Source organism: Falco punctatus (genome assembly GCF_963210335.1).
Source record: "Falco punctatus genome assembly, chromosome: 1".
Classification (NCBI taxonomy): domain Eukaryota; kingdom Metazoa; phylum Chordata; class Aves; order Falconiformes; family Falconidae; genus Falco; species Falco punctatus.
This window is the reverse complement of record NC_137580.1, coordinates 74,623,520-74,644,335: the sequence shown is the minus strand read 5'-3', so window position 1 is coordinate 74,644,335 and position 20,816 is coordinate 74,623,520. Positions and strand designations below refer to the sequence as shown.

Below are 20,816 nucleotides of genomic sequence, written 5' to 3'. Positions count from 1 at the left end.
CACTGTAACGTTGCTGCAAAATGGAAATTCAAGTGATACTCCACCAAGTCCACCATTTGTACACAGCAATTCGAAGTTACATGCTGCATGTATAATTTGTGATACACAAAAGTGGGATATTTTTACATTTTCAAATGCTTATCCCTGCAAGTTCCACCAATTTTAATCAGTACAGGTTGGGAAAAGATAAAGTCAACTCTTAAATGAAATTCAAGTGGGATTCTGGCATATGTTCGTTGTTAAACACTTGCTTTATTACTTTGCTAACCTGGAATCGTAAAGTAAAATATTTGTAGGAACCCAATTCTATTCATCTAAAAAACAGAGCAAACATTTCAGCACTTATACTGATGGATGGGAAGCCACCAACACAAAGCACTTCCTAGCCATCGTAACAGTTCAGCAGTACATGCCACAGTTTTGCGCATCTGAAGTCCCTGTGGAATAAAATAAATTGTTTTCTTAGCATGCAGGTAACTACTTACTTTTACCTTTTTTGAATTTCTTTTTTTTCTGGCATCGTTAGGAGAAAATAGAAAAGTGTTTGAAGCAACAGCAGTCTCAAATCATTCGTGGTCACATATGGACAAGGCTTTGGTTGAATTTTAAAAATACCAGCATCTCCAGGAATTCTCTGACACAGCCAAATCTTACAGAAAGAATCAACATTGTTCTTTCAGTGCCTTTTGCTGATATTTACATGGCCACTAAGGAAAGTGCTTCTGAGATTGAAAACCTCTCTGATAACTGTTAAAACCAGAACAAAATCACTTATGATTAACGTTTTTCTAGGTGTTGGATAAGCATAATAAATTTAATTTTTAAACAAAATGCTTAAACTTAGAATTTTTTTATCTTGAAAAATGTAAATTCTGGATTCACTTTCCGGGTTGTTTTTTTTTCCCTTTTTTTGTTTCATAGTTTTTTTCCAACTCTTGATGTAGTGTGTTCTTTAGTGTAACAGAATTTAAAGTCTGCTTTTGCAGGCAGTTTGATCTAATTCATTGTTGCCAGAGTAACATAAAATTCTGACTTCAGTATTTGGCAGGCAGACAAAGGAGGAATTGACTGTCAAATATTTTGTGTTTAAGTATAATTATTGTGGGTCTTTATTTTGTAGTGTATTGGGTTGTTTTTGTTCCTCTCTAGGTTGTAGCTAATGTCTGCTTGAATGAGAAACTGTAATCAGTTGAAAATATTGTAGATATAAGAGCTATGCCTTCCAACATCGTATATCCACAAAGTTCTTTGCTTTTTCACAGTTTCTAGTTCTCACTGTGAAATTATAGTGCTTCTTTAAAACTGTACAGATGGCATATGGTTTGCATAAACTTTCATATGAGTGTTTTAATGATTGCCACTTCATAATTATGTTATTAAAGATCAAGCCAAATATTCAGCACCAGGTTTTCACTTTAAAAATCCTTTAAGCAATTGTTTAGAACATTACAAGCTATCTTAGGCTGAGGTCGGCTTTGTTCATTTTGAGTTTTAGGGTTTTTTCCTGAGTCTGAAGCAAAGATTTTGAAATATTATTGTGGAAAACAGATGTTTATGTTGTACCAGTTTTCAAATGTTCATAAACCAGACTCTTCTGATTCTAGAGGGGTATCAAACAGCATGTATTTGAACGTAGCAGAGTCTTTGCTTGCTTTTATCCTTAACTAGATCTTAATAGTTAATATCACAAGGATGCTGGAGTAGTAATCAACTTTCAAGCTTTCTCAACTGCATGACCCTTTGATGAAATTGCCAGCTGCATCATGCAAGACTGAAATATGAAAGCGAAGCAGGGTGGTGATTAAAATTAATTTAGATAAATAGAAATGGGGATCTATTTTACTAACGTATTTAAAATTTCTGGGAGTTTCTGGATGTTAAAGGTGGGGAGTTTGTCATTCTTGCAGTAATAACAAAAAAAGATTATTTTCTTTTCCCCTCTTTTTAGTTGAAGCAAGTTCTAATAGAGATATTTTGTTGATGTAGTAGTAAATTCCCAGTTTCCGGTAAGGGAAGCTGCACTAAATCAAGCAGAATGAATCTACAAAATGCTTAATTTAATAAAATTAATAAGATTAAATTTCACATAGCTTCCTGCCTTCATATAGGTCCTGTGCTAGGAAAAAAACCCAACAAACTATAGACTCCAATGCACCTCTGTGGTGTGTTTGCATCCCTTATGGGCCATCCTTATACTGGAATCTCTTTGCCCATGACACAGCTTGTTATCTGGAGGCTGCAGTAAGCAGAAAGATCTTATTTTTTTCTTTGCTGATATTGTCTGGGTGTTTGGCTCTTGCAGAAGATTGCTAAGTCAGTTGTGACTAAGAAAATAGTGAGCTGCCCAGAATATTTTGGAATCAATGAAAATCAGCTGTCTAATTCACGAGAGGCACATTGTCAGTAAGAGTTATCAAAATATCTTTCTATTTGGAGCATGTGCCTTATGTATCCTTTGTTTATAAAACATCACAACTATAGCTTAGACTTTTTAAAAAAGAACAGCTGACCCATCAAGGAACAAAGTAGTAAGCTAGTTAAGATGCATGATGTTCTTGCCACATATGAATATTCTAGCTGACTTTGTTCCTTTCTAGATGTAACCTGAAGTTGCAACTTCTATTACATTACTTTTCACACTTTTTACATCTAACATGAAGCTGTATTTTAGTTTTTCTCTCCTTTATAAATCTCTCAAGACATTCCAAAAGATATTGTTACTTGATCATTCATGAAGTGTTAAGTTATTTCTTTCTGCTTTTATACATTGCAGTTGTCAAGTACAATACAATGGTTTAAACGTTGGTGGGGATTTTCTTTCAAGGGTGCTTCATAGCTAGAAAATGCTTGGGGAGCGTTTTTGTCGGCTTTGTTCCAATTCTTCAGCTCTATGTACAGTATCTATTTAGACAAAATATCTGCTAAAAATGGTGCATTATGACAAAATAGTTAATGACTGTTCAGAATTCTCGCTTTCTCACAAATGGAGAAACTCCATTACACATAATGAAGGATAAAATATAGGAGTAATCTAACACATTAGACCAGAAGGCTTTCAATTTATATATTCAGCAAAGGCTAGAACTGGTTGTTCATTTATTGTTTGTAATACATAGGTTTGAATGCTTGTCCTCTTTACAGACCCAAAGTTTAAATGACAGTATGCTCTGGGTAAAATGTGGGGAAGATTGTAACCGTTTTGTAACTGCATTTAATTTAGTAACATGAAATATCAGTTATTCCCGAAGGTATTGTGTAGTTGTAGATCATAAACTTTCAGCTTAAATTAAACATCACAGCTGGTTGCCTTAATTTGATGCATTATACCACAAATGTTTCAACAGCTTGACTAAAATGAACCATACTGCAAATTCAAAAGAAGAGCGAAGGTCAATGCACATGGTGCCTTGTGATTTGCAAATTTCCTTTATTTGGATATATTAAATGTATTCTGTGGAATTTAGCTTAGAGGAATGGAATTTGACAGGGTAGAACAGATTTGCAAAGGATGTTCAGTCAGTTTCAGTTAAAAATAATATGGTGTACTAAGGAAGTCCAAAACACTATAGCCGTCTCAAATTTTCAGAAGGCAATTAAAAAAGTATCTTCTGGATAGCCAGATCTTCTGGATTCTTTCAAACATGTTTATATAGAAACATGTATTCCATAAAATTCATAATCATAATTTCTAATCCATTCATCCCATTAAACTATTGCTTTCTAAGAACGTAGACAGTATGGTTGGTATCTCATCCACATTTAGGGGATTACTTAGTTGAAGAAGAGAGATCTAGGCATCTAGAGATATCTAACCTGTAGCTGTGTTTCTGGTGGACTAAGAAAACGCGTCATTCTGTGTTCAAGAAGACCTGGCAACGCAAAGCAGCTGCCATTGCTCCCTATCTATTCAGTCTGAATCTAGTGTTATAGATTCGTATCTGAGTAATAGAAAACATCAAACTGAGTTACCACAAAGGCAATTAAGGTAGTCTGAGCACACTTCAAAAAGCAGCGTGTTTAATACTGATTGCTGGAATTCTCTGTAGCCTTTCCTTAATATGCACGAAAAATCCATACAGCTGTTAACTTATCTGTAACCATACTTGGTGTATGTACCTCTATATGAAGTTGAAAAACACGATCCAGCAGTTTTCACTCACCCCAGCAATAGGTATTTCTAACTTGTATTTGCTTTAGGAGTTTGATCTGGTTCATAGCACAGTTAATGACTTGTCCATTGGGGAGCAAGCCCTACAGAGCATTTAGATTGAAGAAACACCGGCTGAAATTTTTTGGTTCCGTTTTCTTGTCTGTTATTGGGTTTTGTTTGGCTACTACCTTGCTTGTGTGAGACAGAAATAGGGCCTTGCACTAGGGTTATTTCTTGTAAGGAATGTATTCTTATACATTTATTAAGTATTTTTACCAGTTAGGTTGCTCTATGTTCTTCCTTCACCTAACGTCAAGGTTTTAATCATTTTTATCATCATATGGTCTTCTGATCTAAACTGTCAGTGTTCTTACGTCTATGGTACCTGTACTGATCTACTGAAATATCCCAGTTCGGACAGAGCAAAGTCCATACAAGTACTGTTGCTGATATTTTTTTTGCAATTAGCAGCTAGTATTCTTGGTAAAATACTATTATTTATTTATTCGGTTAATAAGCAGTGACTCTATCTACTTCATTACCATCTTCCGTGGTTCCCTGAATTTCCAGATACTTATTTTAATCATATTTTTAAGCTTTTTTTCCTATAACATTAAAATGGCTGGTTTTGTCTTTGTTACTGCTGTACTTCAGTTCTGCTTTCCCATTTCTTTGCTCTTGCAAAAACAAGTATTCAAGTATTTTTTTGCATTTCCCCAGACATGTCATTTTATATGGAGCTTAAGAAAACATTAAAATTCTGTGATTAGATTATTAACACTGCGTAATAATACATAGCAGGAGTGATTATTGAGAGACTAAATCCCTCTGACTGTAAAGTAAAGCCTCTATTTCTTAAATTGCAAGTGCTTGCAAATTTATCCCTCCACTTTAATACTGATGTGGTGTTCGGATTATGGTCCTTAAATTACTTTGCCACCTATGTGAAATTTAGTATAGTTTTTTTCTTGTTTTACACCTGAAACTCAGGAGGTGATTTAGCACTTTTGGTTGTTAATGTTTGGATTCACACTGTGTGGCCCAAGGTCAAACGTGGTGCAAATTCAGTATTTATAATATATCAACCTTAATTGCTTTCAACCTATGTAGACTCAAGACTTGTTGCTATAACATGACTTAATGACCTAAGTCAATGCTGCTTTAAAACATTTCCATTCTGTTTGTTTCCACCATTTTAACCATTTACTGTGTTAATAAGAAATGAGGTACATTCATTAATTTAAGTAATTATTTGATTGATTTCAGTCTGTAAAGGTAAAGTTACATACTTGTAATAATATCTGCTAAAGATTTACATAAATAAAAGTAAACAGACTGTTACATTCACTGGAATTATTTTTTTTCCACAAAGCACTTGTTTTCCAATCTCCAGGTTATGGTTTTCATTATGTTTTTTAAAATATCCATCATTTCCTTCAACATAATTTCTTGTATTCATGTTTATTTTTTAAATGCCTTTACTTCCATGCTTATGCCTCAGTGTTTAATTTAATTTAGTTTTACTTGACAAGTTGATGGCAACAATTGTTGCTCATTGGCGTTTGAAAACTTGGTTCAGTTGCTGACAGTATGTTGTGCTGTGAATATGTAAATGTTATTTTAATCTGGTGCTATAGAAAGTAAAGTACTTAACACCCCTTTCTCCTCTCCTCTGGTTTAAGGGCATGAATTTATCATATGGCCAAGTTTTAGAGACTACGTGGGTTTTTTGGTTGTTGGGGTCATCATGTCCCCCCCTACAGTTCTGCTTCTGGATCCTTACCTTGAAAATCGCTTAAGTTTTCAAAAACAATTACTACTCAGGGGTCTCACAGAAGTTAGTACAAATCATGAGGTGCTTCCACCATTTGAAAAATGAGTTGTTCATGGCCTTAATAACTTAATCCAGAGCTGCATTCTATTAAAAAACAAAACCAAACCACAAACTAACAGCACCCCACTCCAACCTGCGTGAGTGTGTCGTCTGTTTAATAAAGTGCTTCAGAAGTCTGGATGGCATGGATGCTTGGAAAAAATAGTGCTAGACATCCTAATCAAAAAGAATAGTTTAATTGTCAGTAATTCATAAATGGATTTTAATTTTTTTAAAACCTGTATCTGAGGCTGAGCATCAAAATTTTCTATGCTGATCACAGGGAAATATGATTGAGAACAGTCTTTCTTCAGTTAATAGTGTAAGGCGATCACCAAAAATTTGTTTTTATTTAAAAGGTCAACACTAACATTATGTAGTCTTTGAACTACAAGTCCATCAACTGGCCATATGAAATTCATTTTGATATAACCACTTTACAATGAAGACAGCCACATTGTCCAAGAAGCTGTGTCCCAAGGAGATATGTAAAAGTATTTCTGAAAGAAATATCACAAAGCAAGGATATCCTATTATTGCTTAGTTCTGCCACATGTTTTTTATAAGCCAGTTATTACACTGATAAGTGAAAAATTCAAATCTGCCCTTTTTGTGGGGTAGAATTAATGAGAAGTACCTAAATGATAATATTGTTTATATGACTAAATTATGGAAATATAATTACAAAACTTTGAAGGAAAATGAAGGCTGCAAAGTAAAGCACTCCCGTGGGAAGTACGATAGTGAAGACTGCCTTCGTTTCTGCTCGTGGTCCTGCTGGCAGTGATAAAATTTCCTGCTGCATGAGCCACCTTCCTGCCTTCTCCCTCCTCACCTTAGCCCCCAAAAGCTGGAGAAATTAACCTTTTGTTGAGAGTTTATTGCTTTTAATGTAGTCATTGTTATGCAGTTCAGATTTTGTTTCCTTTTTTTCAGCTAAACACAAAATGTTTGTCCTTGTGAGCTAAATCCTTGGAATACCGTGTCTAAGCCTTGGAAATTTCCACCTTCCTGCCAGAAGTTGCTGTTGAAGGATGGAGGCCTTAGAAATCAATCAAAAAGTTGGTTTTTACACGAATTAATTTTTCATAACACATCAAACACATTTTTTTAAAAAAGTCCCAAGATAAAATAATCTGGCAAGAAAAAACACTCACTGAAAGTTGAACTTCAGCAAAGCTATTCACAATGGAAAACTATGCCTTTTGAGAAACAGCAAAGGTTGACCAACATTTTGTATGGTTGTTACCATTAAGGAACAAGTAAGAGGGTAATATGTTTATATGGTGTCATTCAATTAAAAATCCAAAACAAAAACTTGAATTTGGAAAGCAGTAAGCTCTAAAAATTCTGTAAACAAATCTTCTGAAATGAACTGGGTTTAAATTTTTTTATTATTTTTTCATGTCATCTTTGGAATCTGATTCACTGGGATATTTCATGTGAACTAACGTCTGACTGTACTTGATTTCCCACAGGTGCCAAAGCATTTTAAGGAACATTTTCCTACTTCCACATCAGTATGATGACTTTCACAATAGATTACAAGGACTAGACAACTATTCTGTGACATCCTGAATTGCATAAATAATAATACCTGTTCAAGCATGCAGGAAGATGTTATTTTTTTCCCTCTGATTTTCCACAAATGTTTATAATTTGATTTTGTGCTGTAGTATTCTGTCATTTGTATTTCTGACTAAAACTTGATGTGCTTATGGTTCACGTTTGCAAAAGAAGTCTGATGGGTATACATGATTTTGAAGCTTTCTTTTTGGATAGGGAATGAAGTGATAAACTGGGTATGCTAACCTGGCAGATTGTAATGACATGGTACACTTGGGGAAATCAGAATTATTGTTCTTCACAGAGTAGCATCCTGGTACTACCACTCAGTAACTGCAGGGAACAGAAATTCAGAGATGGATAAAGAAACCATCTGTGTAAAGCAGTCAGTCGAAACACAAGAGCAGACATAACAGAGGGGAGTATATGAACTACGTGACCTGTACTGCAAGGCAATTTGGTAAGAATCATTGGTATAGAACACTGAATTTCTGGTGACTACCTTTTTGAACTGCAAAATGAATGGAAATGTAAGAAGAAAGGGTGTGTGAGAGAAGTATGGTACAGCACAACTCCCTCTCTCCCTTTTGACCTTGGATCTCTCTTTATATCCGATTTAAAGATTTCCCTGGAAAGGTAGAATCAAAGGCAATGTCATTTGGAGCATTTTTTTTTCCCTGAGAATGTATGCCTGGGTGTTAAATTAAATTTTCTTTGGGCTTTTCCTAGAGTGCAAAAGAGATACTTTCGTTCTACTAGGTATAACTTCAGTAGTTGAGACTGTTTGTACTACTGATGTTACATTCATATTAGATTCTTCAGCCTTTCTTTGGACCACTGCAGCTAAATTTTCCAGAATTCCTGACCTCTAGCAGTAAAGGCACAGTGCAGCAATAGACTTTTGTCCTGCTTGTACACTCAACATTTCATTCCACTTTTCCAGGGGCACTTCCAACTGCACAGTGCATCTCCTGCAGGCTCACAGGAACTGTGAGGTGGGGTGACCCTGGCTGGACCTCAGGTGCCCACCAAAGCTGCTCTGTCACTCCCCTCCTCAACCTGATGGGACAGAAAATGTAATGAAGGGCATTCACAATTGCAGTCACTCAGCGATTACAGTCACGGGCAAAACAGACTCGACTTGGGGAAATTAGTTTCATTTATTACCATTCGAATCAGAGTAGGACAATGAGAAATAAAACCTAAATCTTAAAAACACCTTCCCCCACCCCTTCCTTCTACCCAGGCTCAACTTCACTCCCAATTTCTCTGCCTCCTTCCCCCATAGTGGCACAGGGGGATGGGGAATGGGGGCTGCGTTCCGTTCATTGCACAGGGGGAGGCTCCTCTCACTCTTCCCCTGCTCCAGCGTGGGGTCCCTCCCACAGGAGACAGTTCTCCATGAACTTCTCCAACATGAGTCCTTCCCATAGGCTGCAGTTCTTCACAAACTGCTCCAGTGTCGTTCCCTGCCACAGGGTGCAGCCCTTCGGGAGCAGACTGCTCCAGCGTGGGTCTCCCACAGTGCCACAAGTTCTGCCAGCAAACCTGCTCCTTGTCCCTTCACCACAATTACAAAAGAAATCCCCCACGATCCTTCTGCTCTCTGACATTTTCAGTCTACATTTTGCCTGTTACCTCCCCCAGTTACTATCCTTATCTTGAATTCCTCCTGCCCCACGTTGGGTGCCAACAAGGACTGTGGTGGGTTGACCTTGGCTGTACACCAGGTGCCCACCAAACTATTCTGTCACTCCCCTCCTCAGCAGGATGGGGGGTGTGGGGGATGGCAGAGAAAGTAAGGTGGAAAAAACTCGTGGGTTAAGATAAAGACAGTTTAATAAAGCAAAAGTAAAGGCTGTGTGTGGAAACAAAGAAAAACAAGATTTATTGTCTACTTCCCATCAGCAGACAATGTGCAGCCACTTCCTGGGAAGCAGGACTTCAATACGGACAGCAATTACTCCAGAAAAAAAATGTTATAGTCGAGATTGCCCCCCACCACCTTTTCTCTTGGCTTCTATTGCTGAGAGGACAGTGTACACTACAGAATATCCCTTTGGTCGGTTTGGTCAGCTGTCCTGGCTATGTCCCCTCTCAAGATCTTGCCCACCCCCAGCCTACTGGTGATGAGGGGAATGTTGGAGAGACAGTCTTGATGTTGTATGAGCACTGCTCGGCAATAGCCCCGACACTGGTGTGTTATCAATACCATTCTAGCTCTGAAGCACAGCCCTCTGAGGGCTACCGTGGGGATAATTGACTCTATTTTAGCCAGACACAATACACAACAGTAATTAGTGACAAGAAATTTTCCATCACACGTGTAGGTTGGAAAACTGTTGAAAGCTGAGGTCATCTCACAGTGCATATGTAACTGCATTGTCTAATGATGTCTTTGCAGCTGGAAGTGATTTGAACTGGAACTTCAGAAGTGTTTTTCTCTTTAAATTGGATTATATCAAGAACAGGAAGGTATAATGGTGCGTGGCTTCCATCAGTGGAAGGCACCACCTGTCACCCGCTATTGGAAGGATGATCTTTTTCACCTATGTAAATGTGCATATATATATATAATTAGCAAAAGTTTATAATGTGTTTAGTCTTCTACTGTCCTGTCCACTGTGTACCATGTAGGGTAAGCATGCATCAAGAGTTGTATTTTTTCGTGCCATGATAAGTAAAGTTTCTAGGAATCAATTCCAGCTGGCTCTTAGGACATGAACCGTAGAGGACTCCATTTCACAAAAAGCATTCTTGTCTCTGATGACAGCCCAATATGTTAAACGTGCCAGCTGTGTGGACAACAAGTTAATGGAAGAGGTCTTCTTATCTTCTCTTCTGAGAACTTTGTAATGCAGGAGTGTGTATTGACAACTGGTGTTGACTGTGTCCTCCACGTTTACTTGTCAGACAGCCCAGACTGCTGGACTTTCATATAAATTCTGAGCTGTGCAAGCTGCTTTGCTGAAAACAGCAGGGTCCTGGAGGTGGGGAAGGTGTGAGAAAGTAAGACTGGTGCTGTGCAGTGTGGTGGAGGCTATACTGCCCTGCTGTTAGTGTGACGGGGGAGTCCTTTATTCTTGATGATTTTGTGGAGTCCCATCTACAGAACCCAATCTAGTGGCAGCCTTGCCTTGGCTGCGGTGTAGCCACCTGGAGTTCAGCCAGACAGAGAAACCGAAGTATCCTACGTGAGGCAGTGGTTGGAAGGTGAAACAGCATCACCCTGCCCTCTGAAGGATTGCTGACCTTGACTCAAAAGTCTAGATACACATTTAGGATATAATATAAAACAAATGTATAAAGTATGTGAGTGTGATGGACAAGACAGGTGCTCCCCTTGCTGTCAGGGGAAAAAAAAGGGTAAAGAGGGTAACGAAGATGCTATGTGTTTGTATTTTCATGTGTCAGGATGTTCTAAGGCCATAAAAGTTTCAGTTCAGAGATAACTTTGTACTGAAATGACTTTCATCATCTTCCTCCTCGTGATACCTTTACTTCTTCACTTTTGCTTGTGTGCAAATTCTGGTAGGAAAGCAGATGCTGTCTCTTTTAAGTGATGCTAGAAAAGTCAGTGTATACAGAATAAACTGAGCATCTGTTCCTGAAAATGTTGAACACTGCATCACATTTCAAGAAGCTTGCCACTCTTTTGACATAGAGTGGTGCTTGTGAATAACAAGTCAGTTTTGTCTGCAGTATTTCTTGAACATATAGCTTGGATAACCTGAAAGTTTAAGACGACCTACTTTAGAAATTCTGTGGAACTCGTGAAAAATGCAGCTATTTTTTCCATAAAAGACAAGATACATCTTCCATTTCTGATAATATCTATACATTGAGATTGCATTTGTTCAAATAATTCTATTTTATTTTCCGCTTTTTGTATTTCATGTTTATGCAATTTGGAAATAGAGGTGTGATGGCCTACTGTAAACGTATCATTGAAATCAGAGGACAGAGGCTTTTTGTTGCCATGAGTGGAATAGCATGACATAAAAGCTTAATATGTGAAAACTGACTAATCTTCTGTGATTATAAAATGTGCAACAATCTAAACCATTTTGTCCATGTACATCTGGCTATGAGAGTTCAGTGGTGTTCTGAGCTGTTGTCTGTTGAGTCAGTTTGGGTTTCAAGAAAATGTATAGGAAACTGGGAAACAAATTAGTTGATGTCCTGACAAAAAGAAAAAAGAAAAAAAACAAGAAAAACAAAAACCAAACCAAACAACCAAAAAAAACCCAAAAAACCAAACCAAATCAAAACAAACAAAAAAATGTGGGTGCTGTTTATGTTATGGTAATTCCTTGAACCACGGATATCTTGTTACAGTGGACACTGCAGGAAGTTTCTGGAGAAAATGGAAATCTGAACTAAGTCGCAGTAGTATGGTGTAGAAACACAGGTTCTTACCCCATCCCAAGATCTCACAAGTGAATTCTAAATTGCTTTGGCCACCAGCTTTTGGATGCACCTTTAGAGGGTCTTGTACAGTCTCTTTCCACTTCTGTGGTAATAAAATACCTGTTTCTTTAGCATGTTTTCTAACTTTGATTCAGTTTGAAATTTTGAAAATCGATTGAGAGCTGCCATGCAGCTCCCAACTGAATGCAAAGAGTTGTAGATTAAAAGAAGTTGTTTGGGATCTTTTTTTTTTATATTGTACATATGTTTGTTGTTGTATTTTAAAAATGCTAACCAGTACTTAGTCCATAGATAATGTTGTGTGGTTGCTAAATAGTTATAACTCAAGATCAAAACATCCAATGAGCTATTTGATGATGGGTTTAGTAGTAGTGGTGGTGGTGGTGGTTGTGATGGTAGTAGTAGTAGTAGTAGTTTTGGCAGAGACTTTTTTTAACATGACTTTGTTGTGCATGGGTAAAATCACCCATGGACTGTAACGTTGACTTAGTACTTTTCACTGTATTTCACTAATTTTGGTTACTGAAATATAGCCTTTTCCCCTGTCATCCACACCCCACCACCCAGTTACATAAACTATACACTTATCTGCCACATTAGTCTTTGTTTATGGTAAGATTTTAATTTTTTTTCTGTCTTCAAGTATTCCTGATTTAAACTTTGGATTCTGGATCTTCCAAGTATAGTCAGGTTTGGATTTGCATGTAAAAATACGTAGACAAGGCTTGTTTTTCAAAGTTGGTAATGCTGTGTAGACTATTTTTATAATACCCAGTTTGAGAATACACACTGTTGTTAGATCACATGACACTTATTGCTGAAATATATTCACAGAGATTACTATTTTCTTTGAGCTTATATTAATTGGCTGGAGAGTTCTCCCCAGCATGTGCCATTTGGTGGCTTTTGCTCATTTTTATATTTTCCTTTGCTTCTAGTATTATAAGCTTAACTGAAGAAGGAGGAAAAGTTAGGTAGCTTTTCCTTATTAAGAAGCAAGGAATAACTGGATGAGAAGTAGAGGCAACCAATTTCTTATCTGTTGAAACAGTGTGAGATGGGTGCTTGGAAGGCTGATATTGCAATATTTCAGGACAGGGTGGATTTGGTTTAGGCTTTATAGAATATGAAATAACTGGGACAGTGCAAGGGTTTATCCAGCCCTTCAGCTGTCTGTGTCCAGTGGTGGCCACAAGCAGCTGCTTACAGAAAAGCTGATACATGAAAGCACATGCTATTTTCCTCAGAGCTCTCCCAGTCCATCACTTTGCAGCTCGGGACACTCCTGAACTGCTTGTTACCTGTTTATTTGTTAACTCCCAAAGGATCTCTGCTGCTTGCTTGTCCAGTCCAATTTTACAGTGTAGTTTTATACTTCCATCTTCTGCTGCAGCCATTCATTGCATCTTTTAATATGCCTAGTTTGACAATGCTTTTGTTTCTAAGCTGTCTTTATTGGTTTACACTAACACTAACAGATCAGAGGGAATCCCTGGTCTTTGACCAACATACAGGATTCAGCTGTTGTCTTCTGCATCTTTACAAGATACTGTAGTGTGTAGCATGTGTTGACAGATGACACATCTTCCTAGGCAACGCTGGCTTATCTAAAAGCAGTGCTTACAAACAAATCCGTTTTTGATAGTAGGCACACATTATGAGCTGAGACAGCAGTGAGGCAGCATTAAAGAACACTTGTACAATTTTTAGCAAAACAATTTTATCAATAATAGTGTAGAAACACTGATTATGAGCCAATAAAGAGGGTTTATTTGGTAGATTGGATTTATATTACGGTATAAACTGACTATTGATGTTTGTCAAGTGCCATAGGTTCACCTTTATCTCTTTTTCACTTGTTTTCTGATGCAAAATTAGAATTTATTCCTCTTTTTGGCTGAAAAAACTCTGTAAGATAGTATCAGGGTGTCTCTTTAGACTTGTATAATGTAATTCTTATGCTTTTATGACTAAATCATAGTTTGAGTTGCAATTTCTCATCTTCAAACAGTTTGGTGTGACAGCTGCTTATGGTCATGATTATAAGTCGTCTTTTTGGTTCCATTATTGCAGTAATCTGGGGACCATAGCGATGTGGTTTGCTTACGATACATGTTAGTGGGAAATAATGGTGAGAAACTATTTTTAAAAGGGCAGATTTTTTCCCAGTACTCTTTCCTGAAGATCCTGTAATGCTTCTAGAAATAGTAAGAGAAAAATTATTTCCCATTCTTTGTGCTATAGCCTCTTTGTGCATATGCATCATAACCAAAACTAGAATGTAATGGTTACTTTCCTTGTACAGGATAAGAGTTGTTAATATCTTTTGCAGGTGCTTTGAAAAGTATAGCTTTTATACGTCAATGAAAATGTTTTGCTATGTTATTTCATTACTTTCATCAACTGAAATCAAAACATCAGTGCTGTAAATGATTGACTAAGTTCCAGAATCAAATGATTTGTTGTAGAATTTGTAGCAGTCACATGGCCTTCATGAAGTTAAACTCCCATAATTGGAAAAGTTTCTGAATTAATTAAAGAAATATTTGAAAGAAGAGGAGATTGATACACTTCTGACCCATCTTGTGCTGGAATGCTACTGTGTCTTAGTCTGTCAAGTATTATCAAAAATATGAAGGCTGGTTTGGATTGCTTTAGTATGGTAAAAGTGGAAGCAGATTTTGTTGTCTGGTCAAAACTATTCTGCTTTGACAAAGCAGTACAAAGCTGCTGAATGTTACTTGTGAGCCTTGGTTAGGTGTGCAAAAGTATTTGGAATGTCACAATAATGCATATAAAAATGTGTTGGTTCTGTCTGACTGAATTAAATATAATGTACTTCATATTTAATTTTCAGTATCTCAATTGAGGTGAGTGAGTAAGAGTGGAGGGCATGAGTGATGAACCTGGATTCACAGTAAAAAGGTATCTGCTTTAATAACTTTCCAGTGTCAATTATGAGCAAAACCCATGCTATGACTTCTCCTGAGATCAAATTCACAAAGGGTAGAATTGCCTTTTGGTCCTTGCTTAAGCAAATACTTGCCTGGGAAAAAGTCTTTGCAGTGCATCTGAGAGCCTGGTGCAGCGACTGAAGCTTTTTCAACAAGTGATGTCACTAAATCCTATTCTGTGTATGTCTCTTCAGCTTTTAATGAAGTTCTCTGTTTCTCTGTAATTCTCCATGCCCCACTTTCCCATACAGTCCCTAAACATCCTTCTGGGTTCCAAAGTGTTACCTGGGCTGAAGACACCGCCCGGTGTGGTGGGGCTGAGCTGAAGGCACTGCACAGCTGGCTGACTTTGAGCTTGAAGCTCTTGCTGAAGCCCCTTGCCAGCTTAGGCCCTTTTCATGAAACTTACAGAAACTTTACTTTTCTAACTCTGGTGCTTGGACTAGTTAGTATGGACCACTGTAATAAAAAATTACTGAGGAATAGATGGACAGGCAGTGTGATCACTTCCAGTGTGTGCATATAAATATGCACAGTTAATGGACTGCATGTGAGCACAGGACAAAACCAAGTCACATAGTTGTCCTATTTCTGGCCGTGCTAAACGCAAACTGATGGTTCTATCCCAAATACATGTCAGAATGTACAAATAATTTATTGACTAATTGGCATAATGTCACAGGGAAACAACTCGAAGAATGGCAGGGGTGTGTTGTTTTCAGTATTGCTAAGTATATTTACAGTGATTCAGGGATCATTGTAAATATAAGTGAATAAAATTGCAACCTTATTTATCACAGAGATTGGTACATGTTTTTATTGATTTTCATGGTGGCAGCAATTTTTATGATTATTTCTCTCTATTCATTTAACCAACAAGTGATCAAAATCTGCCCCATGCAGTTGTTGCTGGGACTTGAAAATGACCCTTTCATTGTGTTTGTACTATGCACTTTAATGCCACAATTGTGAATCTCATTCCATAGAACAGCAATCTGTAAAATCATTGTAAACACTTAGCTGTGTGAGGTTTAATTAATGCTAGAAGCCTTCAATAAACATCAGTTGCAATTTGGAATGTGCTGAGTTAATGATTCCTGCACTCTGCCTAATGCATGTGCTGTTAAATCTATGTGCAAAGTGGCTGGCACTGACATTAATCACATCCCACGAACATCCCTGCGTGCACAGAGGGAAGGGAAACTGCAAACCAACGTAAACAGTCGATAGGCAATGCACTTAAACATCTCCACGTAGAGGCCTTAAGGACAGAGTGCACAAAGTTAGCATTTCACATGGTAGGGAAGAAAAACATAACGAAAAGTTGGCGAGTGCCTTTGATAATTTGGAAAGTTAATAAAATAACTTCTACAAGTAAAATTTTCTTTTAAATGTGTTGCAGAATCATCCGGTAGTTATTGCTACAGGATTTTCATAATGCTGTTATTTTGTATTGTATTTGATTAACCAGAGAGTTTTTCCTTCGGTGAATACAGATAGTCACTAAAAACCCATGGAAGAAGTTACGGAAAAAAACCCTCAACCCTTCCAAAACAAACTGTAAAATTTTGTTCATGTACCCATGCAGAACCTGCCAGCATTTAAAATTGTGTACACCATGAAAATGATAAATGTAATTGCTCTAAAAAGGGATAAAGGAAGACGAAACCCCAAGGTTATAAACTGTGTGCTTTCTTTTTTTACCAAACTTGATAGATCTGTGTTTATTTTCAGGTTAGTTTTGGGTGTCAGCACAACTCTACCAGCTGACTCATCAGCGTACCAACTGGAGGCGATGTTGTGGCAATGTATTGTAGTGAAAGTAGTAGTGCAGGACTAATTATCTAATCCATTTTGTCCCAGTCTAGCTTCTTGGAAGGGTTAATTCCCACTACTTTATGAGAACAGTACTGTGCTACTCCCACAAGACAAATACTTGAAATAAATATGTTTATATCCTTCTTTAATATTTAGGATAGTGATTTTATAACTTGCAGTTGTTTCTAAAAATATGATCACTGGTTTGCTTGGCCTATAAGTGATTTAATTAGAGACTTTACTTGCCTCATCTCCATTTTCAGCTAGTAAACTTAGGAAAAGGTCAACTTAAAGAAGGTAAAACTTGGTTATTCTCGATGATCAAGTATTTTACAGCTGATGGGTTAACAGTTGCTGGGTAAAATAACAATTACCAGTTTCACGTCTTCAGTGGGGCTGTTTAGTACTGTTCAGTTAATTAAGTGAGAGCTGTAATTGGAGAGAATTTCACTGCCATGCATGTGATGTCCATTTAGAAAGAAAGTGCTGAAATATTGTGAATTGAAGGTGTACAAATTGGACCTTTGAACCCAAATGCATAGTCCTGCTTTGCAGTAATCCCGCACATAATTTTACTGAATGCTGTTCCCTGTTGGGACTCTCAGAAAGTAACTGAGCCCAGAAATTCCTATCCAAAGTCAATGTCTTCAAGTTTAATGGTGTGAAGAAAACTGCTTTTCTGCATAGGGCATAAGACTTGGACTGTGGATCTGTGCAGCATTCCATAATGCTGTAGGTGGCTTCACACATGACATTGAAAAATAAATCACCTGTTGACTATTTTTCTTCAAATATTTGTAGGAAGATCAAGTCAGTAGTACTCTTTTTTTTTTTTCTTTTTTCCTTGTATTTTGATGTTGCAAAGCTTAGCGTCCCTGTATCACGATTTCTGAATTATCAAACTGGGTTAATAATGTTGTCTTCTAGACTTGTCTGTTGAGTGTCTTCTATTTTGGGACAGGACTGTGTTTATCTAGGTTGTCCTAGCAGTGGTGTAGCAGTGATAATCTAAAGACATACGGATTGAGAAAGAGCTAATTCTTGTTTAGATGAGCTATCGTAAGACTTGGGGTATCTTCTTGGAGAGCTGGGTGCAACCAGAACACAAATCAAGACTAACAACAGTGCGCATTAGAAGTTCAAAACTGTACTTGTAGAGATAATTTCTGCATGAATGACTATGCTTGATGTGTCAGTCTTTTGAAGGTTTTTATGACTGCACTACTGCTTGTTTTCTCTTTCAATAACTTTCTCAGCTTTTGGGTTTTGTTGTTGTTGGGGAGGTTAAGATTGGCATCACTTGTTATGACCATATTATTCATAGAGTGTGACCATATAAAATTTTTATTGTATTGCACTATTCAAAGCATGCATGGCCACGTCTGGCCCATATATGAATGTGTGGTTTGTAATTTTTTTATTTTAGAGATGTGATGAGTAGAAAATGTTCCTCTGTACTTCCAGTGATGTATGTACATAAACTTATTTCTTAAGGTAGCATTGATTTATTATGGGAAATATAATCTGTAAGGAAATGACTACGTGCCATACAGCTTTACTGAATGACTGATTGATAATAATAAACAATACCAGGTATTGCATTAAAATATAAATTATAAATTGTAATACCACCTGGAAATGGAGTCTTTTACCTTCTGTTGATGCAGTAGATAAAGCAGGAAATAAATAATCAAAATACATTTTATTTTCAAAAAAAATCCTCTGATTAGAGAAATGCAGTGCTATTTTAATATAGCATAGACGGGTACCTGCCATTGTTTAATGCTGTATCTTAAAGCATCTTTGAAATATGCTTTTGAAAAATAAAGTTAAAAGCTCAGGTATGTTTGCAAAATCCTTATAATGAAATTATGTGGTGATCTCATGACCTTGTAAACATTTATTTTTAATTTTGCAATACATACACAAGTGGTAATGGTGATGTTTAACGTACAGCATGGTCCAGTCAGGTAAATGGGAGTCAGAAGATACACTTTTCAAGGCTCTTTTCCTGTCTCTGGCATTCATCAGCTCAATGGACTGGGAGATTCACTTTTTTATGTGTTTTCTGTTTCTGATTAGATAGCCTGTGCTCTCAAAGCTTGGAGCCTTCTTTTTATTGGTAAGGTTGTACAGCACTCAGCGCAGCTGAAGGGTTTTTCTCTTGTAGAGCTTGGGGATGAAATGTTTAAGAAATTTCTTGGGATTATAAAGGTTTCAAATTATTATTTTTTTTAATAATAGTAATAACCCTCTCTGGCTTGGATCTAATAAACCTCTGCATTATTGTGAGTAAGGCTACCTGGTATGACTATAGTGAGGCTCATAATTAAGATTTGAAATCTTCCTAAATAATTTTCATCTTCACAGAGCTGTGATTGCACTTTTAGAAGTTGGTGGGTTTTTTTTCATTAAACATATTCAGACTTGACAGTAACTAATTATTAAAGTAATACAAGCTGCTTAGAGACAGGCTTGTCTTAACCTTTCTTGATTCACACCTGAATGAATGCTGGTTTTGATGTCTTCTGGGGTTTTTTCCCCCAGCAACTTAAAAATATGTATTTGTGAATCCACAGAGAAAGTATGCAAATGTTAAAGTTGATCAGATAAGCAGTTTAATATTGGTCTTGGTCCAATCGTAATGTTACTTGAACATTCAGCCTCTGAATATCTGGGTTTGTAACTACAACATTCATGGAGCTTCTGAGCAGTAAAATGTTATTGCCTACATAAGAAAGTAGATATATAACAATGTCTGTTTTCTAAACACCTAAAAATGCTGTGGGCAGTGGACTAGTAAATTCAAACCCTAAGAAGATGAAGCTTTTCTGTCAGAAATGAGATTGCCTTTGCTATGAATTGCGTTTTAACTTAGCAGTTACATTAAGAGGTTTGGGCACAAGTTGTCTCATACTAGTGAAGTGATCGGTTTGATTTCCGCTCCACCCCCATTATTTGACAACTTGAAATACTGGAGGTAGGGTCATTAGGGGTTGTCTTCTTGCAGCTGTTTACATGGTTTTGACCAAAATTCACTTAGCATAGTGATGTGCATCTTGCCTTGAAATGAATAACATGAGATACTTAAAACATGTAGAAGAGATACTTCTAAAGGAAAACACAACTTAGGCAATACCTTAAAATAATATTTCTATGTCTTTATCTCAGTAAAAATTAAATTCGTTCAATTTACACAAATTCTGTTTTGCTGTAATACCTGTCTCTATCACTAAAACAGACTTTTGTACTTGAGGAATTTTAGTTAGTGTATTGTACATATATAGCTGAAGAATAATACTGAACAGTAGATAGGAAAACATCAGAGCAGTGAAGGACCTTGTGCTCTCTATTCATGGAACCTTCCCCTCCTGTGTGCCTTTTCCAGCCTTACCCCATGTATTTACAGTTGTTTCATCATATGCTTTCTCCTGGAAAATAGTGTAGTATATGTAAGGGCTTGATCAGGATCAGCATTTCTACTTAGTGATAAGTTTCAAATGAAGTATCAAAATACTTTTTTTGGGTGAAACATAATTGTCTTAAAGTGCCCAGATTTCTTTGCTCAGGCCTTTCTCCAACATTCCATGCCATACTTCCACAAATCATTGAAATATAGAGGGGCAAGGGTGAAGGAGAAGCAGAAATTAGTACAATACCCAAGAAAAGTTAAGGCTTTGCTAACGTGTTTGCATCAGGCAAGGGGAAGTTGTCTCAGCATTGCAATCTGCAGTGAAGCCTGCATGTTCCTTAATGTTTCTTAAAAAAAAAAAAAACAGTTTCTTTGCTGTTGGAGTGGTGCTGATGTTTGCAAGAATCACCACAGCTACCTGGGTCTCTGTACCATTATCTGCTCTGGAAGATGGTTGCTTTGCATCATGCTTCAGTGACATCCTTCTAGTGCGCCCAGCTCTACTGCACAGTTGAACTATCTGAGCCTACTATCTGTTTAAGAGAAAGATAAGTTGATAAAAGGGACTATCATTAAGGAAATCAACCTCCCAGTGAGAATAGTGCCAGAATA

The 20,816-nt window shown here is 37.1% G+C and overlaps 1 protein-coding gene across 9 annotated transcripts in view; it reads left to right on the top strand.

Annotated features, from left to right (window-relative positions):
- Window positions 1-20,816, top strand: part of CCSER1 (coiled-coil serine rich protein 1) — a 722,600-nt gene that overhangs the window by 416,033 nt on the left and 285,751 nt on the right. The window lies entirely within an intron of this gene.